Source organism: Oncorhynchus gorbuscha, linkage group LG10 (assembly GCF_021184085.1).
Source record: "Oncorhynchus gorbuscha isolate QuinsamMale2020 ecotype Even-year linkage group LG10, OgorEven_v1.0, whole genome shotgun sequence".
NCBI classification, from domain to species: Eukaryota; Metazoa; Chordata; class Actinopteri; order Salmoniformes; family Salmonidae; genus Oncorhynchus; species Oncorhynchus gorbuscha.
Window position 1 is genome coordinate 40,974,096 of NC_060182.1, and position 12,775 is coordinate 40,986,870.

Consider the following 12,775-nt stretch of genomic DNA (forward strand, 5'->3'; position numbering starts at 1 on the left):
AAAAATGTGAAGAACCTAAATCAATAAACTCTAATTAGCACATGTATGATAGTATGGCAGTGTGTGTGCATGGACTTTGCAGATGTACAGTGGGGAGAACAAGTATTTGAACACTGCGGATTTTGCAGGTTTCCCTACATACAAAGCATGTAGAGGTCTGTCATTTTTATCATATGTACACCAACTGTGAGAGACGGAATCTAAAACAAAAATCCAGAAAATCCCATTGTATGATTTTTAGGTAATTAATTTGCATTTTATTGCATGACATAAGTATTTGATCACCTACCAACCTGTAAGAATTCCGGCTCTCACAGACCTGTTAGTTTTTTTTAAGAAGCCCACCTGTTCTCCACTCATTACCTGTATTAAGTGCACCTGTTTGAACTCGTTACCTGTATAAAAGACACCTGTCCACACACTCAATCAAACAGACTCCAACCTCTCCACAAAGGCCAAGACCAGAGAGCTCTGTAAGGACATCAGGGATAAAATTGTAGACCTGCACAAGGCTGGGATGGGCTACAGGACAATAGGCAAGCAGCTTGGTGAGAAGGCAACAACTGTTGGTGCAATTATTAGAAAATGGAAGAAGTTCAAGATGGCGGTCAATCACCCTCGGTCTGGGGCTCCATGCAAGTTCTCACCTTGTGGGGCATCAATGATCATGAGGAAGGTGAGGGATCAGCCCAGAACTACATGGCAGGACCTGGTCAATGACCTGAAGAGAGCTGGGACCACAGTCTCAAAGAAAACCATTAGTAACACACCAAGCCGTCATGGATTAAAATCCTGTAGTGCACGCAAGGTCCCCCTGCTCAAGTCAGCGCATGTCCAGGCCTGTCTGAAGTTTGCCAATGACCATCTGGATGATCCAGAGGAGGAACGGGAGTAGGTCATGTGGTCTGATGAGACAAAAATATAGCTTTTTGGTCTAAACTCCACTCGCCGTGTTTGGAGGAAAAAGAAGGATGAGTACAACCCCAAGAACATCATCCCAACCGTGAAGCATAGAGGTGGAAACATCATTCTTTGGGGATGCTTTTCTGCAAAGGGGACAGGACGACTGCACAGTATTGAGGGGAGGATGGATAGGGCCATATATCGCGAGATCCTGGTCAACTACCTCCTTGCCTCAGTAAGAGCATTGAAGATGGGAGGGTCTTCCAGCATGAGAATGACCCGAAACACACAGCCAGGGCAACTAAGGAGTGGCTCCGTAAGAAGCATCTCAAGGTCCTGGAGTGGCCTAGCCAGTCTCCAGACCTGAACCCAATAGAAAATCTTTGGAGGGAGCTGAAAGTCCGTATTGCCCAGCGACAGCCCCGAAACCTCAAGGATCTGGAGAAGGTCTGTATGGAGGAGTGGGCCAAGATCCCTGCTGCAGTGTGTGCAAACCTGATCAAGAACTACAGGAAACGTATGATCTCTGTAATTGCAAACAAAGGTTTCTGTACCAAATATTAAGTTCTTCTTTTCTGATGTATCAAATACTTATGTCATGCAATAAAATGCAAATTAATTACTTAAAAATAATACAATGTGATTATCTGGATTTTTGTTTTAGATTCCGTCTCTCACAGTTGAAGTGTACCTATGATAAAAAATTACAGACCTTTACATGCTTTGTAAGTAGGAAAAACTGCAAAATCGGCAGTGTATCAAATATTTGTTCTCCCCACTGTATTTCTGACATATGCAGCACATAGTATTTGTTTTACAGTCCTTCTTTGGGGGGCAGAATTGGCATCTCCTCCTCTTGCCTGCCCCAGCTCCAGCCTCAGGTGGGTCAGGACAAGATTTAGCCCCCTGAACAGCTTTCACAAGCGCTGCAGAGGCTACTGTGCCGGGGAGGCGCTCCCTTCTTTGAATGTGTGGGGTTTACAAGAGCCTTTCCCAGCTGCTCCAGGAACACCCTCCTCTTGTTCCGCTTATCAGGCATCTAGGTGTGGTTGATCTTGTTCCATATCATGAAGGCATTGTATGAGGACACATCAATGATGTTATGGAAGATGACCAGGGGCCAGCGAGCAGTCATCCTCCTGCAGCTGTAAGTTCAAATCACCTTGTCCAGGTTGTCCATGCCTCCTTTGTTGTGGTTGTAGTCCAGGATGATGGCTGGATTCCTGTCCTCACGATCACTGATCTCAGCCGTTTTGTGCAGCTCAGGAGGACCACATTCTTGTTCCTCTTTGTGAGCTAAGAAACTAGAGTGGTGGTGGGGGTGAAGGCAAACTTTGATGAGAAGGCCTCTCTCCCCCTCGTTGCGAGGAGTGCAGGGTCGTGGAGGGGAGATACTGCACGTGCACAAGAAAGTTTTAGTTTTGTCTGAGTTCAATCATTAGCACACAATCTACATTTCTCGTGTGTGTGTGTGTGTGTGTGTGTGTGTGTGTGTGTGTGTGTGTGTGTGTGTGTGTGTGTGTGTGTGTGTGTGTGTGTGTGTGTGTGTGTGTGTGTGTGTGTGTGTGTGTGTGACATTGTGCTCCCTCAGTCCATCTGTCACATCAAGCACAACCCGCATTCTCTGGTTCTTCTCCAGGCCTCCACTGGTCGGCTTCCCTGTGTAGACTTGCATCTTCCAAGTGTAGCTGGATTGTGAGTCACAGGCCACCCATCTCGATGTCATACTTTGCTGGCTTGCTGGGCTTATACTGTCGGAAAGGACAGCAACCTTTTGACAAAAGAGATCCCTATCAGTAATTAGTACCAGTGTCACAGAAAACAATCACATAAATCAATGATATAACAGCAATACATAATACAATTAACAGTGGAAATCACTTACATTACAGATATGAAAATAACAATGTACCTCTAATGGAATCAGTTGCTCATCCACTGTTACTTCAGGCCCAGGGTTGTAGAGGTATGGCAGACGCTCCACCCACTTCTCCCAGATCTCTCTTATGGCTCCACCCACTGCTTCCAGACCTCTCTTATGGCTCCACCCACTTCTCCCAGAACTCTCTTATGGCCGCCAGTTTGTCTCTCACACGTCTTGCAGCTCTTGACTCACGGTTATCAAATCGTAGCATTCTTGAGAAAGTGTGAAAGACTTGCAGTGGCAATCGTGGCACGGAAAATCGCCCTTCCACTCTCAGCATCCCAGAGACTACATGTAGCCTCGCCTCCGGACCTATACACACCTGCTAAGATTAGCAGCCCTATGTAGGCACGCAGGTCAATCTCATTTATTATTTTTCAGTTGTCTCCATATTTACGGAAACTCTCCAAATTTGTCATCTCCAGGATGATTTCTTCGATGACTGGTGTGATGAACATGTAGAATGTTGAGGCGATTTCCTAGGCATGGACAACTGCATGTCTTGTGGGTCCTGGGGTCATCCTTATGACATGTTGACTGCATGTCTTGTGGACCCTGGGGTCATCCTTATGGCATGTTGACTGCATGTCTTGTGGGTCCTGGGGTCATCCTTATGACATTTTGTGCTGCCATCCTGCCCTGGTTGTCATATGGTGACAAGGACCATGTTATTTTGCTGTTCTTTGACAAAAATGTCTCTCTTTCAGCTTGGGGGATTTCTTCTTCATCTGAAGATGATGCATCCTGCTCTGGGTTGTATTCTTCCCCATCTTCTTCTTCAGATACCTCCTCCTCTTCGCAATTATTGTTCTCTAATTCCTCCTGGACATCTGAAAAAATCAGATCTACGACCTGTTGGACACTGAAACGTGCACTCATGGCTTCAGCAAAGAGAGAACTGGGGGGACTGTCATCTGCAGCATCTTTATAGCCTCTGACTTCATTTTCCATTAGTAAACAACGCTTCTAATAAATGTTTACTTTGTCTGAAATTGTTTTTATTTTATCTGTGAACTTGAGTCATGTGTTTGGGGTCGTGGAGGGGAGATACTGCACATGCACAATAAAGTTTTAGTTCTGTCTGAGTTCAATCAGTAGAACACAAACTACATTTCTCATTTCTCATCTTATAACTGCTGGGTCAAAAATGACCCTAAGACAATCTTTGTACCCTGGTGGTGTACAGCTTTCATGGGAATATGAACAAAGGCGATGTTTCACTTTTTCTAATGTTGGGGTCACTCTAGAAAAAGTTATACAATTTTACGTTGAAAAAATATAATTTAGGAGGTTTTCTCTGCTGTTAAACAGAGTGGCGGTCGCTTTTTACCCATAAGACAACAATAATAGGACCACATCAAATCAAACACAACTTCAAATGCACTTGAAATAAAGTTTGATTTAATTTAGTCCTATTCTTTAAGCTTAGATTATTGGTTGAGACGGAGACGCGAATCCAACATATTAATTATTCATTTGTAGACAAACCGGAATTAATAGAACCATCCAAACCGCACAGATGAAACTATCCAAGCAGAAGACACAGTACATCTCCTTCAAATGTTGATATTTGATTGTGTTGACAACCAAACACAATTCAACATCACTAAATATCTTTACATTTGAAATCAACCAAAGCTTGAAACCTTATGCCTAGTTTAGTGTCTATATTTAGTTGAACCCTGGGTTAAATTGAAACATCAGCTGTTGTAAATGCTATACAGGCCTAAATAGCCTCATTGATGATATATGATTGATAAAGGATGGTCACATTTATTTTTGCTCTGTTAAACCTACCCTTTGGAATTACTTTGATAGCAAGAGTGAATCTATTTCATGTTTTAAGTGGTCTCTCAGCAATCATTCTCACAACAGCACATTGGTAATAGCCAGTGACAAATATCAAAGCTAAGCGGGGTTGGACCTGGGTAAGACAGGTCCAACCCATCTACAGCTACCAAAGGGTAGCTGTAGATAGACACATTCTCCAGTAGGAGGTGCATAATCCTGTGGTTGAAATGTCATCCTCAAAACAACAGTTTACTGTTTTCAAATCCAATGTATTTTCTATGTATGACCCCACGTCACAATAGGTTGACAAATTACGTTGAAAAAATGTTGATTCCACCAGTTTGTGCCCAGTGGGAAGTGCTTTTCTGTTCATATATATGTTTTAAGTCATTCACTACGAAGTTGCATTTTGCCTATTAGAATTGGTTATGAATATAGCCAAAGGATCGGGAATACACAGAAATAGTTTCCTTGAACCTCTCCCGTTTACAGTGGAATTGATGTGAATTTTCGGAGATAAGCTCACATCTGTTAAACAGATCACAACAGTCATCGTCTCTCGCCTTTTTCTGAACCACCGAATGAATAGCTGGATTGGAATCATAATTGAAGGTTTAAACCATGATTAAGGTTACGTTACATATTATGTAAGATCTCTATGATCTATACCAGGGGTTCTCAACTCTTACCCTATTAGGTCCAGAGCCTGCTGGTTTTCTGTTCCACCTGATAATTAATTGTGCAGTCATTAATTAATAGTTCCTGTTGTCCCAGGTCTAAATCAGTGGAACTGGCTTCGAGGTCCAGAGTCGAGTTTGAGGGATCTATGCATTTATTCAAATTCCTAACTTCTCTCACCTATTAAATATGGGCAATAAGTACTGGTTGAGCAATACTGACATCTAGTGGTATGGATAGGTAACTGTGGTGAGTGCCACGGCTCAAATGAGCAACCAGAACCCTACTGTAAAATAGTGTATAAGAGATCATACAAAAGTCACTCTTATGTGGATGATCATGTTCAAAATATGTGTTGGTCTGATGTGATTAATAAGGAGCATCCAGACGCTGCACTTGATGAATTTATGAAATTGCTTCTTCCGATTATTGATAAACATGCAGCTGTTACAACTGTTAAGGCTCCACTGATTGACGAGGAATTGAAAAACTGTATGGAAATTATGTGACTAAACTCCACAAAAAGAAGACCAAACTTAATAAGTATTATGAAGCCAAGATCAATGATAAAATGAATGATACACATTTTGGAGAGAGTAATTTAAATGAAATGATGGGCAGAAAGACATTCAACACCGTCTGTCATCGAATCAAATGGCTTATTCATCAAAAAAACATTGAATGATTACTTCATTAGCAAAGTGGACAAACTTAAGCAGGAAATGCCAACAACGAACAGTGTATTTTAAAAAATGAATTGTGAAAGAAAAGCACTGTAAGTTAGAATTTTGTAAAGTTAGTGTGGGAGAGGTGGGGAAATGATTGGTATCAACAATGACAAACCTCCTGGCATTGACAACTTAGATGGAACGCTACTGAGGATGGTACAGTGGCTTGCGAAAGTATTCACCCCCTTGGCATTTTTCCTATTTTGTTGCCTTACAACATGGAATTTAAATAGATTTTGGGGGGGTTGTAATCATTTGATTTACCACTTTGAAGATGCAAAATATTTTTTATTGTGAAGCAAACAAGGAATAACACAAAAAGCAGAAAACTTGAAAGTGCATAAGTATTCACCCTCCTGAAAGTCAATACTTTGTAGAGCCACCTTTTGCATCAATTACAGCTGCAAGTCTCTTGGGGTATGTCTCTGTTAACTTGGCACATCTAGCCACTGGGATTTTTGCCCATTCTTCAAGGGAAAACTGCTCCAGCTCCTTCAAGTTGGGTGGGTTCAGATTCTCAATTGGTTTGAGGTCTGGGCTTTGACTAGGCCATTCCAATACATTTGAATGTTTCCCCTTAAATCACTTGAGTGTTGCTTTAGCAGTATGCTTAGGGTCATTGTCCTGCTGGAAGGTGAACCTCCGTCCCAGTCTCAAGTCTCTGGAAGACTGAAACAGGTTTCCCTCAAGAATGTCCCTGTATGTAGCGGCATCCATCATTCCTTCAATTCTGACCAGTTTCCCAGTCCCTGCTGATGAAAAACATCCCCACAGCATGCTGCCACCACCATGCTTCACTGTGGGGATGATGTTCTTGGGGTGATGAGAGGTGTTGGGTTTGCGCTAGACATAGAGTTTTCCTTGATGGTCAAAAAGCTCGATTTTAGTCTCATCTGACCAGAGTACCTTCTTCCATATGTTTGGGGAGTCTCCCACATGCCTTTTGGTGAACACCAAATGTGTTTGCTTATTTCTTTCTTTAAGCAATGGCTTTCTCTGGTCACTCTTCCATAAAACCCAGCTCTTTTATTATTATTTTTTTATTTAACCAGGAAGGGCTCATTGAGATTTAAAATCTATTTTTCAAGAGCGTCCTGGCCAAGATAAGCAGCACCAAGTCATTACAAAAATTACAAACAAACAACATGAAAAACTACAAGTAATCTAGCAAAAACCATATAATTCACAAGAGTATAACAAAATCAAAAACAGAAAATTAAAAACATTGACAGGTCAGGGAATCAGTCTCAAGATCATTCATCAGTGATTTAAAAATACCAAATCGGGACAAGTTCTTCCAGTTTAAAAGTATTTTGTAAGGCTGGTAGAGAGAGGAGGAATGGAAGCACTACTAAGGTACACAATAGTACATTTTGGTAGATAGAAGGTGCTCTTTGGTAAAAGGGGTAAATTGGTCATCAGAAAGAAAGGAGGACCAAGGCACTCTTCATATAATTAATTTAAATGCCTTTATTAGTATAGCATGTTCAATAGAAACAAGTTTTTTTTAAACCAACGAGTAATTATTTAAAATAGTTGGATCTCCCCCTTTTAAAAGTAGTAGTACAAATGCAGATTTCAGATTTTCGGAATTTCATCACATTCCAGTGTTAGATGTAAGTGGTTCAGCTACCAAAAGATCAGGACCTGCAGGCTTTCTCTGATCTAAGGATTTCAGGGCTTGATGTACCATCTGCACTGAGAATGGCAAAAAGCTAAAAGTTTGACCAGCTCTCACTGGTTAATCCTCACAGGGTTGTACAGAGACAGAGGACGCTGAATCAAACAGCCTACCAGATGATGCAAACTGCTCATTGAAACAATTCAGCATTTCAGTTTTGTCATATACAGCAACAGAGTCCTTCAAAACACACGACGGTAATTCATTAACACTCCGTGGAGTGTACGGCTTAAAGTGGTCCTATGGACAGATACTCCAATCTCCGCTGTGGAGCTTTGCAGCTCCTTCAGGGTTATCCTTGGTCTCTTTGTTGCCTCTCTGATTAATGCCCTCCATGCCTGGTCCCTGAGGTTTGGTGGGTGTCCCTCTCTTGGCAGGTTTGTTGTGGTGTCATATTCATTCCATTCTTTAATTATGGATTTAATAGTGCTCCATGGGATGTTCAAAGTTTTCAATATTTTTTTATAACCCAACCCTGATCTGTACTTCTCCACAACTTTGTCCCTGACCTGTTTGGAGAGTTCCTTGGTTTTGATGGTGCCAGTTGCTTGGTGGTCCCCCTTGCTTAGTGGTGTTGCAGAATCTGGGGCCTTTCAGAACAGGTGTATATATACACTAAGATCATGTGGCAGATCATGTGACACTTAGATTGCACACAGGTGGACTTTATTTAACTAATTATGTGACTTCTGAAGGTAATTGGTTGCAAAGGGGGTGAATACATTTGCATGTACAACTTTTCCGTTTTGTATTTTTTATATTTTTCTAAGTAATTTAGTTTTCTTTCACTTCACCAATTTGGACTATTTTCTGTGTGTCCATTATATGAAATAAAAATACAAATCTATTTCAATTACAGGTTGTAATGTTCAAACACAAAGGGGAATGAACACTTTTGCAAGACACTGTAACTGACTATTTTTCACTCCTATATGTCATATTTATAATCTGACTCATGATGAAAGTGTTTGTCCTCAGGCCTGGAGGGAAGCCTCAGTTATTCAACTACCCAAGAGTGGTAAAACAGCCTTCACTGGTTCTAACAGCAGACCTATCAGCTTGCTGCCAGCTCTTAGCTGTTGGAAAAAATTGTGTTTGACCAAATACAATGCTATTTCTCTGTAAAGAAAATTAAGAAGGGCATTCAACATGTCCTACACTGACACAGGTGACTGATGATTGGTTGAAAGATAATAATAAGATTGTGGGAGCTGTACTGTTAGATTTCAGTACAGCCTTTGATATTATTGACCATAACCTGTTGTTGAGAAAATGTATGTGTTATGGCTTATCAAGCTCTGCCATATCGTGGATTCAGAACTATCTATCTAATATAACTCGGAGGGTTTTCTTCAATGGAAGCTCCTCTAATGTCAAACATGTAAAGTGTGGTGTACCACATGGCAGCTCTCCAGGCCCTCTACTCTTTTCTATTTTTAGCAATGGCCTGCCACTGGAATTAAATAAAGCATGTGTGTCCATGTATGCTGATGATTCAACCATATATGCATCAGCAACCATAACTAATGAAGTCAGTTTTGCAGTCAGCTTTGGAATGGGTGGCCAGTAATAAACTGGTCCTGAATGTCTCTAAGAGCATTGTATTTGGTACAAAGGATACCCTAAGTTTTAGACCTCAGCTGAATCTGGAAAGGAATGGTGTGGCTATTGAGGAGACTAAATTACTTGGTGTTACCATAGATTGTAAACTGTCATGGTCAAAACATATAGATTCAATGGTTGTAAAGATGTGGAGAGGTCTGTCCGTAATAAAGAGATGCTCTGCTTTTTTGACACCACACTCCACAAAACAAATCCTACAGGGTCTAGTTTTATCTTTATTATTATCCAGTCATATGGTCAATTGCTGCAAAGAAAGATCTAGTTAAGCTGCAGCTGGCCCAGAACAGAATGGCACGTCTTGCTCTTCACTTCTTGTTTTTATAAGAAACATTAATGTGTCGGAAATTCCAAATGATTTGCATAGTCAACTTACACACAGCTCTGACAAAACGTGTACTCCACCCTACATGCAACCAGGGGTCTTTTCACAGTCCCCAGGTCCAGAACAAACTCAAGGAAACGTACAGTATTATACAAAGCCATGAGTGCATGGAAATCCCTTCCATCTCATATAGCGCAAGTGAACAGCGAACAAATAAAGCAACACCTCACGGCACAACGCCTCTCCCCCATGTGTCCTACTTGTTGTGTGTATGTACTGCCATCTATGTGTAACTAATAGATACACGCACACTACATGTTAATGTTTTTAAATATATGTCAATTGTAAATTATTTTGTCCGTAATCTCTTTTTCACCTTGTCGGACCCCAGTAAGACTAGCTGTCGCCAAAACCTTCACAACTTGCAGGATCGCAGTCAGCTCCATGGGTCATAATTTATAAGGTACTTCCATGTGTCATATAAAATAATATTTTAGTAAATTAACTTATATCGGAATTCTACAAACATATACTTTTTTTTCAAATTACTCGAAATAAGAGACTTCAAAACTTTAATGTTCCATTTATATTACATTATCACAGGTGGCTGCACATAAAATGATTGATTATTACCATATTCATGTTTGACATATGATCTGCTTCTCCAATGGAATAATACCCAGCCACTGTCAGGATGAATAATCCACACAGGGTGAACTTTGTTTTTGAGAGCATCTAAATCTGGCAAAAATCTATGTACGGTTTGACACAATGCCTTTTCACACCTCCAGTATGCCTGTATGTGTGTGTGAGAGAGAAAGAGAGAGAAAGAAAGAGAGGGAGGGAGAGCGAGAGAGAGAGAGAGAGAGAGAGAGAGAGAGAGAGAGAGAGAGAGAGAGCGAGAGAGAGTGTCATGCCCTGACCTTGGAGAGCCTTTTTATTTCTCTATTTGGATAGGTCGGGGTGTGATTTGGGTGGGCATTTTAGTGTTTCTATTTCTTTGTTGGCCGGGTATGGTTCCCAATCAGATGCAGCTGTCTATCGTTGACTCTGACAGAGAGCGAGAGAGAAAGAAAGAGAGATGGAGAGACAGAAACAGAATAATATATAATAATAATATATGCCATTTAGCAGACACTTTTATCCAAAGCGACTTACAGTCATGTGTGCATACATTCTACGTATGGGTGGTCCCGGGGATCGAACCCACTACCCTTGCGTTACAAGCGCCATGCTCTACCAACTGAGCTACAGAAGGACCACTAGAATGCGAGAGAGAGAGAGCCACAGAAACAGAATGCGAGAGAGAGAACCACAGAAACAGAATGAGAGAGAGGGAGACACAGAAATAGAATGAGAGAGAGAGAGCCACAGAAACAGAATGAGAGAGAGAGCCACAGAAACAGAATGAGAGAGATAGAGCCACAGAAACACAATGAGAGATAATTGAAATTGGATTGAAATTTAATTGAATTGAGAAAGAGAGAGACACAGAAACAGAATGAGAGAGAGAGAGCCACAGAAACGGAATGAGAGAGATAGAGCCACAGAAACACAATGAGAAATAATTGAAATTGGATTGAAATTGAATTGAATTGAGAAAGAGAGAGACACAGAAACAGAATGAGAGAGAGAGAGCCACAGAAACAGAATGAGAGAGAGAGCCACAGAAACGGAATGAGAGAGATAGAGCCACAGAAACACAATGAGAGATAATTGAAATTGGATTGAAATTGAATTGAATTGAGAAAGAGAGAGACACAGAAACAGAGAGAGAGAGAGATAGAGCCACAGAAACAGAAACAGAATGAGAGAGATAGAGCCACAGAAACAGAATGAGAGAGAGAGCCACAGAAACAGAATGAGAGAGACACAGAAATAGAATGAGAGAGAGAGAGCCACAGAAACAGAATGAGAGAGATAGAGCCACAGAAACAGAATGAGAGAGAGAGAGCCACAGAAACAGAATGAGAGAGAGAGAGCCACAGAAACAGAATGAGAGAGAGAGCCACAGAAACAGAATGAGAGAGCCACAGAAATAGAATGAGAGAGAGAGAGCCACAGAAACAGAATGAGAGAGATAGAGCCACAGAAACAGAATGAGAGAGATAGAGCCACAGAAACAGAATGAGAGAGATAGAGCCACAGAAACAGAATGAGAGAGATAGAGCCACAGAAACAGAATGAGAGAGATAGAGCCACAGAAACAGAATGAGAGAGAGAGCCACAGAAACAGAATGAGAGAGAGAGCCACAGAAACAGAATGAGAGAGAGAGAGCCACAGAAACAGAATGAGGGAGAGAGAACCACAGAAACAGAATGAGAAAGAGCCACAGAAACAGAATGAGAGAGAGAAGCACAGAAACAGAATGAGAGAGATAGAGCCACAGAAACAGAATGAGAGAGAGAGAGCCACAGAAACAGAATGGGAGAGAGAGAGAGAGCCACAGAAACAAAATGAGAGAGAAATGGCCTCAGAAACAAAATGAGAGATAATTGAAATTGGATTGAAATTGAATTGAATTGAGAAAGAGAGAGACACAGAAACAGAGAGAGTGAGAGAGACAACAATAGAGAGAGAAACACACACTAGGAGACAGAGAGAGAGACATGTGCATAACACGTCATGACAATGAAGCAAATTTACATTGAAATTGAATTGAGAGTGTCCTCAGTTTCTGTGCATGGCAGATCTGATTCTAAAATCACCACAGGAAGGAAGGAAGGAAGGAAGGAAGGAAGGAAGGAAGGAAGGAAGGAAGGAAGGAAGGAAGGAAGGAAGGAAGGAAGGAAGGAAGGAAGGAAGGAAGGAAGGAAGGAAGGAAGGAAGGAAGGAAGGAAGGAAGGAAGGAAGGAGAAAGTGGGAGAAATATCTGGGGAATTAAGAGAATGTTTATTATTCCAGATTCCAAAATAGAACATTATATTTTTAGCTTTACTGGCTGTATCAAGTCTTATTGTTACACAAATAGACACAACACACACACCCAACCCGCTTCACAGTATAATTAGTGGCAGGTGTATAGGTGATGATGTGGATAATAATCCAGGAATACTGAGCTCACTTACACAAACAAGCATACTCACTGACTCACCCACCTGCCTTTCTGACCCATATAAAATGT